The sequence below is a fragment of the Bubalus bubalis genome, chromosome 13, assembly GCF_019923935.1.
Source record: "Bubalus bubalis isolate 160015118507 breed Murrah chromosome 13, NDDB_SH_1, whole genome shotgun sequence".
Classification (NCBI taxonomy): Eukaryota; Metazoa; Chordata; class Mammalia; order Artiodactyla; family Bovidae; genus Bubalus; species Bubalus bubalis.
The window spans coordinates 88,837,283-88,843,282 of record NC_059169.1 but is presented as its reverse complement, the minus strand read 5'-3'; the positions used below and the strand labels follow the sequence as shown (position 1 = coordinate 88,843,282).

General features: G+C 35.0%; 1 pseudogene; it reads left to right on the top strand.

Moving 5' to 3' along the window:
* Positions 1-1,473: 1,473 nt before the first annotated feature.
* The window catches only part of LOC102395415, a 38,683-nt pseudogene continuing 34,156 nt past the window's right edge, over positions 1,474-6,000 (top strand).

Below are 6,000 nucleotides of genomic sequence, written 5' to 3'. Positions count from 1 at the left end.
GTCTACAAGAGACCCACTTCAGGCCTAAAGACATGTTCAGACTGAAAGTTAAAGGATAGAAAAAGATATTCCATGCAAATGAAAATCAGTAGAAAGCTGGAGTGGCAATTCTTATTTCAGACTAAATATATCTTAAAATAAAGAATATTACAAGAGATAAATAAGGACACTACATAATGATCAAAGGATAAATCCAATAAAAAGACATAACAATTGTAAATATCTATGCACCCAACATAGGAGAACCTCAATGCCTAAGGCAAACACTAACAGACATAAAATGAGAAATTGACAGCAAAACAATAATAGTAGGGACTTTAACAACCCACTTACATCTAATGGACAGATCAACAAAACAAAAAATCAATAAGGAAACTCAAACCTTACATGAAACATTAGGAAAAATGGACTTAATTGTTATCTTCAGAACTTTCCATGAAAATGCAAAAGAATACACTTTCTTCTAAAGTTCACATAGAATGTTCTCCAGGATAAACCATATTTTGCATAACAAATCAAACTTCAGGGAATTAAAAAAAAATGAAATCATATCAAACGTATTTTCTGACCACAATGCTATGAGACTAGATATCAATTTCAGGGGAAAAACAAACAAAAAACAAAAACTGTAAAAAAAAAAAGAAAAAAAGAAAAGAAAAGAAACACTTGGAGATTAAACAATAAATTTCTAAATAATAAACAAGATACTGAAGACATCAAAAAGGAAATCAAAATATTCCTAGAAACATATGACAATGAAACAAGACAACTCAAAACCTATGGAATGCAGCAAAAGCAGTTCTATGAGGGAAGATTATAGCAATACAATACTATCTCAAGAAACCAGAAAGACATTGAATAGACAACTAAACTTTACACCTAAAACAACTGGAAAAAGAAGAAGAAAAAATTAGTAGAAGGAAGGAAATCATAAACATCAGAGCAGAAATAAATGAAAAAGAAATGAAAAAAAAAAAAGTAATGATTAATACAACTAAAATCTGGTTTAAATCAGAGGAGATAAAATTGACAAACCATTAGTCAGCCTCATCGGGGGGGGGGGGGGGGGGGAAAGGCTACAAATCCATGAAATTAGAAATGAAACAAGAGAGGTTTCAATATACAATGCAAGAATACAAAAGATCATAGGAGACTATATGAACAACAGTATGCCAATAAAATGGCAACTTGGAAGATTCTTAGAAAAGTTCAATCTTCCCAGACTGAACCAGGAAGAAATAAAAATTATGAGCAATCCAATTACAAGCACTGAAATTGAAACTGATCAAAATCTCCCCAGAGGCAGTTTTTCACTTCTCTGGGGTGTATTCCTCTCCATGTTCCCAAAGAAGCAGCTCAGACCAATAGCGATTAACCCCGAGATGCTGAACAAAGTGCTGGTCTGGCTGGGGATGGCCAGTGGCACTCTGAGGACGTTCTGGGATAGGAGGAGGAGTCTCTGGGCTGAAAACCATGCCGGTCTGTGCCTGGCACTGCTCTTTCCACTCACAGAACAGCAGGAGAGCTTCAGGGAAAACAGACTGGAGAGCTGAAGGGACACGAAGTCAGTCCCAAGGCATGCTTCATGAAGCAGACCATTGGCAACTCCTGTGGAAACATCAGACTCATTCATGCAACAGCCAATAATCAGGAGTTCAACGATGGGTCCATTCTGAAACAGGGAACTTGTCCCCGGAAGACAGAGCAAAGTGCTTTGAAAAATGAGGCCATTCAGGGAGCCCATGACACCATGGCACAGGAATATTATATTACCTCAATATAATAAAGGCCATATATGATAAATCCACAGCAAGCATTATTCTCAATGGTGAAAAATTGAAAACATTGCCCCTAAGATCAGATTACTATGTTTCAATGCAAACTATCAAATTACAATGGCATTTTTCACAGAACTAGAACAAAAAAACTCACAATTCATACAGAAACACAAAATACTCCAAATCACCAAATAAATCTTGAGAAAGGGAGCTAGAGGGATCAACCTTCCTGACTTCAGACTATACTACAAAGACTAAATCACGAGGACTGTATGGTACTGGCACAAAAACATAAATATAGACCAATGGAACAAGATAGAAAGTTCAGAGATAAACCCATGCACCTCTGGATAGCTTATTTTTGTTAAATGAGGCAAGTATATACAATGGGGCAAATACAGTCTCTTCAATATGTGGTGCTGGGAAAACTGGACAGCTTTGTGTATAAGAATGATATTAAGAACACTTCCTAACACCATACTCAGAGATAAACTCAAAATGGGTTAAAGACCTAAATGTAAGACCCAAAACTATAAAGTTCCTAGGGGAAAATATAGGCAGAACACTCTATGACATAAATCAGAGCAAGATCCTCTATGACCCGCCTCCTAATGTAATGGAAAGAAAAACAAAAATAAATAAATGTGACCTAATTAAACTTAAAAGATTTTCCATAGCAAAGGAAACTCTAAACAAGGTAAAAAGACAACCCTCAGAATGGGGAAAAATAATAGCATCTGAAACAACTGACAAAGAATTAATTTCAAAAATATACAAGCAAATAAAAATGCAGCTCATAAAGTCATACCAAAAAACAAACAGCCCAATCAAAAAATGGGCAAAAGACCTAAATGACATTTCTCCAGAGAAGACACACAGATGGCTAATTAATACACAAAAAGATGCTCAGCATGGCTCATTATTCAGTTCAGTTCAGTTCAGTCGCTCAGTCGTGTCTGACTCTGTGGCTCATTATTAGAGAAATGCAAATCAAAACTACAATGAGATATCACATTACACTGGTCAGAATGGCCATCATCAAAAAATCTACAAACAATAAATGCTGCAGAGGGTGTGGAGAAAAGGGAATCTTCTTGCACTGTTTGTGGGAATGCAAATTATACAGCCACTATGGAGAACAGTATGGAGATTCCTTAAAAAACTAGGAATAAAACCACCACAAGACCCAGCAGTCAAACTACTAGGAATATACTTTGAGAAAATAAAAATTGAAAAATTCACGTGTAACCCAATGTTCCCATGGAGGAGGTCATGGCAACCCACTCCAGTATTCTTGCTTGGAGAATCTCCATGGACAGAGGGGCCTGGTGGGCTACAGTCCATAAAGTTGCAAAGAGTCGGGCATGAGTGAATGACTAAGCACAGCACAGCACAATCCAATATTCATTGCAGCTCTATTTATAATAGCTAGGACATGGAAGCAACCTTGATGTCCATCCAAAGAATAACAGATAAAGAAGCTGTGGTACATATATACAATGGAATAATTCTCATCCTTTAAAAGGGACACATTTGAGTCAGTCATAATGAGGTAGATAAACCTAGAGCCTATTATACAGAGTGAAGTAAGTCAGAAAGAAAAAATCAATTATCACATGCTAACACATATATATGGAATCTAGAAAGATGGTACTGATGAACTTATTTGCAGAGCAGCAGTGGGGACACAGACATTGAGAACAAACTGATTGACATGGCTGAAGGCAAGGAAGAATGTGTGGGTGGGAAGTATGAAAAGAATAACATTGAAATATGCATTACCATGTTTAAAATAGATAGTCAATGGTAATTTGCTCTATGACTCAGAGAACTCAAAGCAGGGCTTGGTAACAACTTAGAGGGGTAGGATGGGGAGGGAGGTGGGAGGGATATTTAAGTGGGAGGGGACATGGGTAAACCTATGTCTGTTTCATGGTGATGTTTGGTAGAAACCAATGTGATAATGTAAAACAATTATCCTTCAATTAAAAGTAAATAAATTCTGAAACATTTAAAAATAAAAAGTTTGGGTGAGGATATGAAGAAAGGGAAACCTTGTGCCCTATTGAGGCAGGCACTATAGAAAACAGTTTGAAGATTTCCCCCCACAAAATTAAAAATTAAGAACTCGGCAATTCCACTCAGGTTTTTATCTGGGAAAAAAACAAAATCAAGAATATGAAAAGATATATGCACTCCTATGTTCATTGAATCACTATTTTCAATAGCCAAGATATGGAAGCAACCTAATTGCTTATTGGCAGACAAAGAGATGAAAATGTGATACATTTCAAATGTGATCAGCCATTAAAAACAGTGAAATATTGCCATTTGTGACAATGTGGATGGACTTACAGGGTTTTATGCTAAAGGAAATAAGTCAGAAAGAGAGAAAAACACTGCCTTTCACTTACATGTGGAATCCTAAAAAAAAAAAAAAAAAAAAAGAACAAACACAACAAAATAGAAACAGAGACATGGATACTGAGAAAACAAAAACAACTGTTGGTTGCCAGAGTGGAAAAATGATCAGGAATGAATGAGTATTGAGGGAGATTAAGTACAAACTTCCAGTTACAAAATGAAGGAATCATGGGATGCAATATAAAACATATGAAATATACTCAATAGTATTATAATCACTTTGTATGTCAAAAGATGGTAATTAGATATTTTGTGCTAATCATTTCATAATGTATTAAATATTGTAAGTTAATTATAATTCAATTTAAAAAATGAAAAGATAAATCATCATACCTCTGTAAATTATCATCTTTGGGAAAATGTAAAATAATATTTCAATAATTTATTACCAACTTTTTGTGGTAAAATAATCTATCATAATATTCATTATGCAAGCATTTATATCATAATGATATGTTTCAACTATTGCATCAATGAATAAGATGGGCATTTAAGGGAGTAAAATGATAGTGGTCAGAAAGAAATGTAATTAGAAGACAATAATAAACAAATGTCAAAATGAGAGGGGAAAAAAGTGCTGATTCTCAGAAGTCATCTGAAATATTAGTGTTTTTAATTTGATTTTGCTCTTTTAAAAATATTTATTTATTTTATATTTTGGCTGCATTGAATGTTAGTTGCTGCACATAGGATGTTCCTTGCAGGATGCAAAATCTTTCATTGTGGTGCACAGGCTCAGTAGTTGCAGTGTGTAGGCTTAGTTGCTTTACAACATATGGGATCTTAGTTTCCTGACCAGGAATCAAACCCATGTCTCCTTCATTGGAAGATGGGTTCTCAACCAATGGACCAATAGTGACATCCCTGATTTTAATCTTGGCTCACTCTCAAACCATTACCCCACAGAACTACTAATCTATGAATATTTCACATGATAACTTTTAAATTTAGAAGAACAACTGAAAATTTTCATTTTTACTGAAAAAGAATATTAAACTGTGTCAAAAAAAAAAAAAAAAGTCGCTTTGGCTTTTTGTCATAAAACCAAAGAGGCAAAATAATTAAATATCACCAGAGTTCTTAGTTTGAAAGTTCTTTATAAATTATTAATCTATAAATACCTACCAGAAAGTCCTAAAGCAATATATTTACACTAACATGATTGAAACATCTCAAAATCTTTTGCAGTTTAATTTACAACACAAATTGATGATTAGATTTAGATTTTAGATTTATAATTAAAACTCAGATGACCATTGTATCTACTACTACGGGCAGGAATGCCTTAGAAGAAATGGAGCAGCCATTATGGTCAACAAAGGAGTCCAAAATGCAGTACTTGGATGCAATCTCAAAAATGACAGAATGATCTCTGTTCATTTCCAAGGCAAACCATTGAATGTCACGGTGATCCAATCCTATGTCCCAACCAGTAACACTAAAGAAGCTGAAGTTGAACGGTTCTATGAAGATCTACAAGACCTTTAATAACTAACACCCAAAAAAGATATCCTTTTCATTATAGGGGACTGGAATGCAAAAGTAGGAAGTCAAGAAACACCTGGAGTGACTGGCAAATTGGAGTATGGAATGAAGCAGGGCAAAGGCTAATAGAATTTTGCCAAGAGAACACACTGGTTATAGTAAACACCCTCTTCCAACAATACAAGAGAAGACTACACATGGACATCACCAGATAATCAAAACTGAAATCAGATTGAGTATATTATTTGCCGCCAAAGATGGAGAAGCTCTATACAGTCAGCAAAAACAAGACCAGGGGCTGACTTTGGCTCAG